At 41.8% G+C, this 10873-nt stretch overlaps 1 pseudogene; it reads right to left on the reverse strand.

The window, feature by feature from the left end:
* Positions 1-1427: 1427 nt before the first annotated feature.
* Positions 1428-5198, reverse strand: LOC100761261 (annotated as a pseudogene).
* Positions 5199-10873: the final 5675 nt, after the last annotated feature.

Here is a 10873-nt window from a genome sequence, read left to right on the forward strand (position 1 = left end):
AGGGTTTATTCTCAAGGCTGAGCTGTTTTGGTGTAGACAGACATCACAAATCTCACTGCCTGGCTCCTGTGTATGTTCTGAAAAAGTGATTGTCAGAACATGGTCCAAGAATGAAGTTGTGTGAAGATATTTCTGTGCTTGTGAGAAAACTCTTGAGAAAGAAAGGCAAGAGTCTTGTGACCTCAGTTTCTTCAAAAACACAGAATTGCCCTTAGATTATGTTTCTGTGTGTGCCCCCCCACCCACAGGTGTATTGGATAGAAGTGAGTTTACCTCAGATTATCCATTACAATTAGCTACTGTGACTTGTGTATATGCCTCCGATGATTTTACGCTCCACTCATTTGACTCTTTTTAACATTGAGAGTGGAAATTGTCTGATGTGCTGAATAAAGTTGACTTGCTTCATGAAACATTAGCCCACCTCATTTATCAGCCCATTCTCCCAGTTACTACCACTTCTAGAGCAGTGAACAAGTGATAAAATAAAGCTAAAAAAGGGTTTTCATTTACCTCCTGTGTGATCTTCAAATAGAATCTTATAAATGCCATTGCTGTAAGTCAGCAGAAAGGGTCAGGGTGCTTCTATTAATTTAATATTTTTGCTTTGAAAAGTGAATTCTCCCCTCCCTAATCTCCCATAGTTAGAGGACTTGACTCTTGGTAAATATCAAGCCAATGAGCAACTGAGAGGTTGGGCACTTTGTTTATAGATGCTTGACACAAGGCCTTTGGTGTGCATGTGTGTGGCGTACATGCTTACACCAATCAACCTTTATTACCCAGGGGCAGGAACAGGATCTCTCAGCTGACTTCCTTCAAGCAGCTTCTCAGGGCACACTGAAAGGAAAACGAAAATCATCAAGGGCATTCAGTCATCTTGTGGCTTGTATTTATAAGATAATAGTTGGTCTGTGATTGCAGAGTATACATCTTACATGTATTCCTATGCCCTCTTTGGATTGCCTATGTTTTGTGGAGTCCATCCATTTTGATTAGGTTAAACCTGGAAAGTGAATGCAGAGGCAATATGTGGAAACCTCTCCCCATTAGCTAGAGTGTTCTAGAATCCAGAAGTGAGCCCTTAGATGCTGCTGCCGAGAACCATAATCATTAGACAAGTTGAGAGGGAATTGCAAAGGTTATGATGCTTTATTCCTTCAGAAATTAAGTCTAAAAGTTGTCACTTATAGATCATTCCGGATATGAGGTCAACAGCTGGGTACCCTGAAAAAGTTCCATTAACCAATATCGTATGTAAGGTATTGGAAAAATGAGGATATGAAACAGATAAAGGCATATAGAGCCATCATGTTGAGACCAAAACTATTAAACAAAATAGAGGGATGTTATCCAATCTCTAAGTAAGCAATTAACAGAAAACACTTTGAAACACTTAATTCACTTTATTTTTCTTGTATAAAACCCTATGTGTTAGCCTCATCTGGAGTCTGGAACTTCTGAACAGAGACTCTGGTGTGGGTTTTCACAAGTGTCGGTGAATTCATGGTAAGGAGACTTGATGAACGCAGTCTTTCCAGGGACTGGGTTCTTAGAGATGGCATCAATGGTGGCCTTGGCAAAGTTGCCCAGAGTGGCAGTGCAGCCCCTAGCTGATGTGTAGCAGTCATCAATACTCACCAGCAGCAGCAGCTTCTTGGACACAGGAGCAGAGACAATGCCAGTGCCTCTGGGGGCAAGGATGAGACCACCAACACCGAGCCATAGTGGCCTGTCACTTTGCATGGAGCACTGTGGGGTTTGCCAATCTGGTCCCCCTAGTAGCCTCTCCACATAGGGACAATGGGAAGCTTGGCCAAGATGATGACCCCTTTGATAGCAGTGGCCACCTCTTTGAAGCACTTAATACCAAGACCAACATGACCTTTGTAGTCCCCAATAGTGATAAAAGCCTTGAACCTGGTCCACTGGCCAGCCCAAGTCTGCTTTGCACTGGCACGATCTTTAGAACCTCATTCTTCAGTGATGTGTCCAAGGGGGGAAAAAACAATAATCTCAGATTTCTTAATGGACAGGGAGAACAGGTAGATCTCTTCCAGGGACTTAATCTTCATGTCCTTAACCAGGAGGCCCAGTTTGGTGACAGGGATCCACTCCTTGTCTTTGGCTTTACCTCCTTGAGCCATGAAGCCTCTACCACACCTCAACCAAGACCTTAGTCCCTAAGACCACTGCTGAATCCTCTTCTCAAGATGGGTGGCCTCCTAATCCTGGGCCCAGAGTCCTCTGGGTCCTTCCTCTGAGGTGGTGTAATCCCCATTTGGTGTTTTTTGAAGGAGGAGGAGGGAACGGGGATGAGGAGGAGATGGAGAAGGAATAGGAGGGGAAGGAGGAGGAGGAGGAAGAGGAGGAGGAAGAGGAAGCAGCAGCTTTAAAATGGTTTTAAAAATAAACTGAGTGCTTTCAATTCATTTTATAATAATGGAGGAAAATTTTAGTGGACTCATAGGAAACACCCTTCTGATCCATATGCCCTCTGGAATTATTACAGGTAAAGATTTAAACCATAATTGTTTAAGAAAGAGATTTTTTGAAAAAAACATGGCACTTTGGATTCTGTCTTGTTTTGCCTTAATTAATTTCAGGTAAAAAATTCTATGAAATATTGAAATACGGCATGGAAAATATGGTCCTACTGGGGATAGACAATTCAAAGAAATTATAGTCAAAATTCACAGTAGTGATTAAACACAAGACAAAGAAAAAGATGATGTACTCAAGGATAACGTGGGTGGTGATGCAGCAGAAATAAACTTAGAGTTATCACTGAGGGAGTGGGCAGTGAGTGGGGCAGAGGATATATCATTTTTCTGAACTCAAAGGGAAAATAAAAAAAATAGAAGTTTTCTTTGTATTGCTTCATTGACTTAAAATAGTATCTTGATAGTCATGTTTTTCCAAGCCAGGATAACAAAATTATATTGACATATTCCCTTTATCTGGTACATCTCCTCAGGAAACTAAATTTATTCGGTGAGATTCATTGTCATATTTTATTGGGAAATTTCTATGAGCTATTCCAAAACCTTTACCGCTTTATTTTTCAGAGACAGAAAATTGTTGAACTTAAAAAACAACATGAGTAATTTCATGTCTTTCCACAATCTCCTTTTATTTTGAGAATCCAGGCATTCTGTTCTCACAATCTCCTTTCATGTTTTCTTTTACTTCCTTTGACTCATACATATCACAGGGAAACATGCCATGTTTAACTAAAATGCCTGCCTCGAAATCCATTTAGGGGATTTTATTTTTTATTATGTACTGAGGAAATCCAGGACTGTTTTCCTCACATGACTTCCTTCCAGAGTTTATCCTGACTTCACATCAAATTTGTTGTTGGTCTGGCAGGGCCCCCGGGGTAGGAAAGTGGCGCACTGTTCCCAAGCACTTGGAAACGTCAGGCTTCTTAGGACTGACCCTCTGATTGTCTTTAGTGGGCTACGCAGAATAGCTGTTTTTGCGGAAAGGTTCTGCATGGGATTACCAGCTACTCAATATTCTGAGTGCTTTCACTTTTCTTGTCATAATGATGTCTGTCGTGGCCTATTTTATGGGAAGGTTTTAAGCAGGAGGTTCATGGTACCACGCTTTATCTACATCAAGTATCAGTGAATTCGAGACAACTTCATGAAAAGAATTCTAGGAGGAGAGACATACACCGACAGAATGTGTGGTCAGGTGGGTAAGCCAGGGAACCAAGAGCTCTGTGTGATGTTGCCCACGTGGGTTCCCTTTCCAGATGTGAGGACTATATTAGCCTATTTGAACTTCTGTCTACTCCCCTAGATGTTCCCTGCTGGGTGCTAATTATATTTTCTCAGAGGTAGTAAGTAGTGTAGCCGAGATGGGCCAGGACTCAGCCAGCCACAGGCATGCATTTCCATGCCACCTGCAGCAGGCAGTCCCACACAACATAGGCCAACTGTTTAAAGAGAAAATAGATGAGCTGCTGGCCAGCATTTCATTTATCACCCTCGAGACAGCCCGAGGCAGCTGTTGCCATTTCACTTGTCTGCCTGACAGTTCAGGCGTTTGAAGGGTTGGGCTACTGCAGCTCTCTGGCCCTGCTAACCTTGGTGGAAATAAATTATACCCTTTAAAAGACTTGTTGTGTAGGCTTCTATTCCCAGATTGGACCTGAGGAGGGAACCTCTCAAGTTTAAGCTTTCACGGGCAACTTAGAATAGGTGTGAAAGGGCTTTTTTGGTTTGTGTTTTAACAAAATGAGTCCTGTGATATAGTTTGGTGATGAAGCACTTACCCACCATATATGATGTCCTAAGATCAACATCAGGATCTTTAAAAAAGGAAAGAAAGCTGAAAAACCATCCTGTATCTCAGCTCTGAAGTTTTCAGTTGCAAAACAACTAATTCTGGCCTATATTCAACAAGAAGATATACGCATTTTGCCAAGTCACAGATAGACTCATACAACTAAGATAAAAGTTGAGGTCTCTTTTCTGGTTCACATAAACTTTGTTTCTGAGATTCAATCAAAGCATACACCATGGGTAGAGGAGTGTACTTTAGTAGAGAGCTAACTGTTGAGTCTCATAGGTCATGAGGGTTTGTTATAATATACTGTACTTGTATATTTGCTTGAAATATTCTGTAATAAAATGTTTTGTAAATACAATAAATATTACTCAGTGTACTTCTCAGCAGACAGAAGAGAGTGGTTGGAGGTGAGTGACAGGAAAAACCATGCTACAAATTCTAAGAGCCCTGGTCACAGATGCAGAAGTCCACATACCCAGAAAAGCCTGTCTCAGCTGAATGCAAATGCTGAATTAACCTCTTAAGTCTACCACTCATATGATTTTCTATACTATGAAATTTGAAAACTACAGGTTGCACAGGTGATTGGTGTTGACATTCTTAAGTTCTTTTAAGTGGGTGAAAAGATTGTTCCCAGTGAGGTTGAGGACTTGTTTGCTACAAAGCCCTGCAGACTCTACAACAACCTCTTCACCACCTCCAGTAGAATTTGTAGCAAACTGCATTCCTGAATCCAGGGTAGGGTTCTGGTCCTGCCATCTCAGTTGAGACCCTTCAGTGCAACCATACTTCTTACTTAGAATAGAACTCAGAAGGGTGCCCTTCTTCTGCACCATTTTTGTTCTCCTGGGATCGACAGGAAACATGGACTTGAGAGCTCTCTGTCCTGAGGTCATTCCTCCCTCTATCCATTGTCAAAATATTAGACTGGTGTGTAGGAAGGAGAGGAAAAGAAAATGTCAGAGGAGAAAATGTTACGGGTTAAAGACCCACAGACCACCCAACATGACCAAAGTTTGAATGGAGGTACCTGTAGTCCATTATTTAATCCCCAGCTCCTAACAGTTGCCTATGCCTCAAACCAATGATGGCTCTATTATCCCTTTGTATGTAAGCACCACTTGTCCATAAGTGTTGTGTGCTTTCTCTTCTGTCAGAATCAGTGACTTCAGCCTCTTCATGCTGTGAGTCTGCATAGACTTTGGCCTGCCTAACTATATCTCTGCCCAGATACTTCAGGGTACTCGCTAAACTTATCCTCCACCAACACTCCTCCAGGGAACAGTGGTCCACACAATGGAGTCCCTCCCCTTATGGAAATTGTACTGTAGATTTAGAGAATTGTTTCTGAACCTGTAAATAAATAATAGAACACTGGATTTGGAGAAATGGCTCATGGTTAAGATCACTTGCTACTATTTCAGAGGACCCAGGTACAGTTTCCAGGACACAGCTAGCTCACAACTGTCTATTTTCAGCTTGATGGCATCCAGTCCCCGTCCCCTCATCTGTTCTCCTCAGGCACGGCATGTATATAATGAACAGACACATGCAAGCACAGCATCAATACACATAAAACAAAAACAAATCTTTAAGATAAAAAATGTTAAATAACACAACATCAGTATCATAACACGTATAAAAATGAAATCAGCTAAAGAAAGAGCTTAGAGTTTGGTGATTCTTTGAGTTTGTGTCTTTGAAGAAATATTTCAATAGAAACCTAAGGTGAGAGGAAGAAAAACTAATTAGTTGAAAACATGGAGTTGGTACAAAGACCCTGAGACTGATATGTACTCAGAGTCAAGGAATAGCAATCAGACAACCATGGTTGAACTATCCTGGTCAAGAGACAATGAGGCAGGATGAAAAGATGGAGTGGATGTCAGCTGGTAGATTGTGAAGGCCTGAGAGAACATGCAAAGACTTTGACGCGTGGTTGCCATATAATAGCCATGCAAATTGAAGGTATACAGCTTGAATTTGGAGGTAAGCATGGACTCATGAAATTGTAACTGTGGTTGTTTTGTGATAAATCTCGAAGTAAGAACATTATAAACATTTTTGTGCTGTAGAACTAGGTAGGTAGGCATGTTAGTACTCATTTTCTAGCTTGTCTTTACTGTGTCTTTATTTTCTTCCACTTCCTAGTAATCAGTATTCTACCCTCTCCCATAAGATCAACTCTTTTCCTTTAGCATAATGGCTCCAGGTTCATCTGTTCTGGTTGGGGGCAGGATTTCCCTTTTCTGGAGGGGCTAATAGCATTTCATGCTTTGTACCTACCATGGCGTCTTTATCTGTTAACGCATGAACATTTAGCTTGTTCCACATCCAGGTTATTGTGAGCCATGCTACACTGACCATGGGGGTACAGATAAATAAGATTGTTTTGTTGTATCTTTTGCTCAAGCTTCTACTCTTCCAGTAAGGTGTTGCTAAGTCACTTTTGGCTGGAAAACCCACAGGAGGTGCTGGTCACTAGTCCAATGTGACTACACCCAAGCTCCTTGTTTCCCAGAATTTGTGCTTTGAAATCTTCTTTTTCTTTTTTCATTTCTTTTTCTTTCTTTTTTAAAAAATCATTATAGTTCCCTCTCTCTACTTCTCCTAGTTCCTCTCCTCCGCCCTTCCCTTCCAAATCTACTCTCTTTCTGTCTTTCACTAGAAAGACAGGATTCAAAGTGAGAACCAACCAAAAACAACAAAATAAGATATAATAGGAGAAAACAAAAACTCTGACATTGAAGTTGGACAAGGCAAAGCAACATAAGAAAAAGAGCCCCAAGAGAAGTCACAAGAATCAGATACTCACTTTTTCCCACATTAAGAAATTTCATAAAAATAATAATCTGAAAACTATGATATTTATGCAGAGGTCATGGTGCAGAACTGTGTGAGCCTTGTGCATGCTGCTTCCATCTCAGTGAGCTCAGATGAGTTTGCCCAGTTAACTTAGAGGGACTTGCTTTCCTGGTGTCCTCCCTCACCCCTGGCTCATACACTCTTTCTGTCTCCTCTCCCATGGGATCCTCTGAAGGGGTGAGGAAGGCAGATTTGGTGGAGACATCCCAATTAAAGCTGTGTGTTCCAAGGTCTCACTCTTTGTGTAATGTCTCCTGCGAGTCTCTGTATTTGTTCCCATCTGCTGCAGTAGGAAGCATTTCTGATGATGGCTGAGCAAGGCACTGATCTATGAGTACAGCAGAATGTCATTAGGAGTCATTTAACTGTTACTTTTATTTTGTTTCTGACAAGTAATATGCAGTTTTACCCTAGGCCACTGGCTAGTCTCTGCTTCTTGGTCACTCATCTTGTGGAGTAGGTCACAAGTCAAATCAGATAGTGGATGGTTACTCCCACAAGCTATGTGCCACCTTTATCCTAGCATGTTTTGTAGGCAGGAGGATTGTAGATCAAAGGTTTTGTGGCTGGGCTGCTGTTCATGTTTCTAGTATGGTAGCCTGCACAGCACCTTCCATGCCAAAGGCACTAGAAGGTAGGGGTGAAGGTTCTGCGTAGGCATCAGCTCCATCTCTCCACTTTCAATGAGTTGTGTGGGTGTTACCTTCACAGTGGGGCTTAGCTGTCAGTTTTAAGATAGCAACACATTGACTTGGCAATAACCTGGGCTGTTTGGGGAGTGCTTTGAAATTTTAGAGAAAAGAATTTTCCCTTGTTGTCTGTCAACACCACAGTTTTCAATTTCACTGAACTTTATCTTTAAAATACCCAGAAAATGATGTGAAAAGTTCTCCTCCGCAACTGTGCAAGTCTGCTGTAACCAGATCTGGCCACTAGATGGTGGCTATATTTCAGTATTGTAAAACAACAACTGTTTTCTAGTTGACAAGCAGCAAACAATAACACATTAAAGATACACAAAATCCGTGTGCATTTAAAATGCCTTAATAGAAAATATCAGCGAAATAAAAAGGATATGAAGGGTGTGAAGACACCCTGAAGTCTGTCTTTTATTTTATTACATCTTTTCTTCTTAGGACTTTCAGATTCTCTGCTGTAAGATAGGATACTCACTTATGTAAGCTGGATGCCCAAAGTTATGGCTCTGGTTGTGGAACAGTTCTTCACCACCTGTCTCCTCACTAGCCCACTGCAGTGATAGCTGTTCTTCACCAAAGAGGCTTTCATCACCTCTGCATCTCCAGGAATTGCATCAGTCTCATCATAGAGTCCCTGCACCTTGACTATGACAACACACGCATTTCTATCAAAAGACATTAAAATTCTTGCAAAGAAAACTCATGTTCTGAGTTCCTGTATGTAACCACAGACTAGACAAGAGTGACCTCTGATTCCCTCCCTATCTTTACTTTTTTTGAGATAGGGTTTTTCTGTGTAGACCCGGGCTGTCCTAAAACTTTCTCTGTAGACCAGGCAGGCCTCAAACTCTCACAGATCCACCTGCCTCTGCCTCCCTAGTGCTGGGACCAAAGGTGTGCACCACCACTGCCCAGCTTCCCATCTTTACTGGTCAGCAGAAAGCCCTCTTACCTTTGTCCTACTCCTTCTACTTCTCTGACCGTGGATATTCTCACATGGGGAAAGGAGCAAGATGACTCCCAGAGAATCTTCAGTACCAGGAGACATTCCCTCCTGGAAGGGTGAAGTTTTGGGTTCAGATGAAGAGGAGCAGGAGTCAATGCCTGGATCCCAGGAGCCTCACACAGACACAGCCTCCTGTGATGCTGGCACAGAGGGAGGGTCATCTTCAGAACAGAAACCCACATGGCTACCCAAGGTCAGGAAACTACATGGCTCCCAGACTCATGTCTTGTTCTAGTGACTGGCACTCTCCACATATTCCAAAGGTGCTCTGGAGATGGCCAGATCCCCATGGTTCCTTTGTGGGCAGGCAGCCACTTTCAGTTAATGTGATAGCTACAGCTTCCAGCAGTGTTTTGGGTAAATGGCACACACACGAGAGCTATTGCCATTGCATTTTGTTATCTGTGGTTAGAGGCAGAAACTCAGAACTTGAGTTTTTTCTTTTTTCTTTTTTCTTTGCAAGCCAATTTAAACGTCTTTTGATAGAAATCTGTGCGTTATAATCCGTGCCTTTCATGAAGTACGTCATCCAGTCTGAAACCATTCTGTATTGCGTAATTGGTTTAAATGAAAGAAACAGGGAAGCAAAAGGTTAAAATTCCATTCTCCTCTTATGGCCAGGAAAAAAAATTCTTCCCCCTAGTCATACATGTGCATTTGTCTGGCAAGAGATAACAGAAGAGTGTGGATTTCATTTATATTTCAATTCTATTATAACAGACTTTGAACTCTTTAGAGATGGGAGACATTCTTTGGGGTCTCAAATATTCCTTTAAATATGTGAGTCACTTCTGCTACCCAGCAGTGCCTGCTGTGCAGGAAGTTATTGAAATCATCCTCTGTCCTCTCCCACATCAACGTCAGGAACAGACTGTGCTGTTTCTCACCAGCTCCTCCCTCCTTCATTCTGACTGTGTGAAAACCTAGTTCAGAGGATAAACATAAAAATAATAGTTATTTCTATATGGATGAAGGTTCATGTGTTTCAAATAGTTCTTTAATTTTTTAATTTAGTTATATGTGTTGGTGTGTGTTCTCACATATGTGTGTGTGGGAGGATGAGCAGGGGTCAGAAGTGAGTGTCAACCCCGTTGGAACTAACGTCATAGCTACGTCAGATGCTGGGAACGGAACTCCAGAGAGCAGCAAGGGTGCTTAACTTCTGAGACTTCCCTCCAGCCCCCGAAGCTTTTCATTTTATAAATCATTGCATAGACTTTTATGAACAGAATCAACAGACTCACTGTGTAGATGAGAGAGCTGAAGCTTGGAGACAGATTTACTCTAAGTTTATTCCAGTAACAGTGTAAGCAGTGGGACTGGCTTCAAATTTTAGTTTCCTGAGCCTTGACCTCTTTCTGACCCATACCATTGTGTTGAGGAAATATCAGTTTATCACCAGTGGTGGCTTTGGGATAGGAGACAGTTTTATTAGGCAGAACTGGACGTGGCATGTTAATAACCAAGCCTGCTAGTAGTCTTTTCCTCTCTGAGACATAGAGTGGCCCCACCACTATCAGCCAGCTCTGCTCCACACCTCTGGCAACTGACAACAAGCACAGGGGCATAAGTGTTATCCTTTTTGAGAGGAGTCTCAATAATTAGCTACTGCTCTGGGAAAAGGGCACTGCTGTATCAAAAGACAGTACCAGCTTTGATTTCTCCATGAAGCTGCAGGAACAGTCCTAGTGCCAGCTTCTAATCTGGAGATTAGTTGGTGGGTCTGCTCTTCTGCTGAAATACGTATTCTTAGGGGAGACTGCTACCAACACATATTAAGAATTTTTATGTCTTATTAAAGGTTGTTCACTGGTATTTGGAGGATCCTACGAAACCCTTTCTCATTATTACCAGGCAAATTCTAAATTTACTCAGAGAGAAATAATGTTATGAAAAGAGTCTTCAAAATCATAAGGGATTGCACCGTGTAAGAAATGTCATTGCCACTAAAAAGGCTGTGACTCACATTTCTTTCTCATTGCACTTTAGACCCAGAGTCAGA

This window comes from Cricetulus griseus, chromosome 4 (genome assembly GCF_003668045.3).
Source record: "Cricetulus griseus strain 17A/GY chromosome 4, alternate assembly CriGri-PICRH-1.0, whole genome shotgun sequence".
Classification (NCBI taxonomy): domain Eukaryota; kingdom Metazoa; phylum Chordata; class Mammalia; order Rodentia; family Cricetidae; genus Cricetulus; species Cricetulus griseus.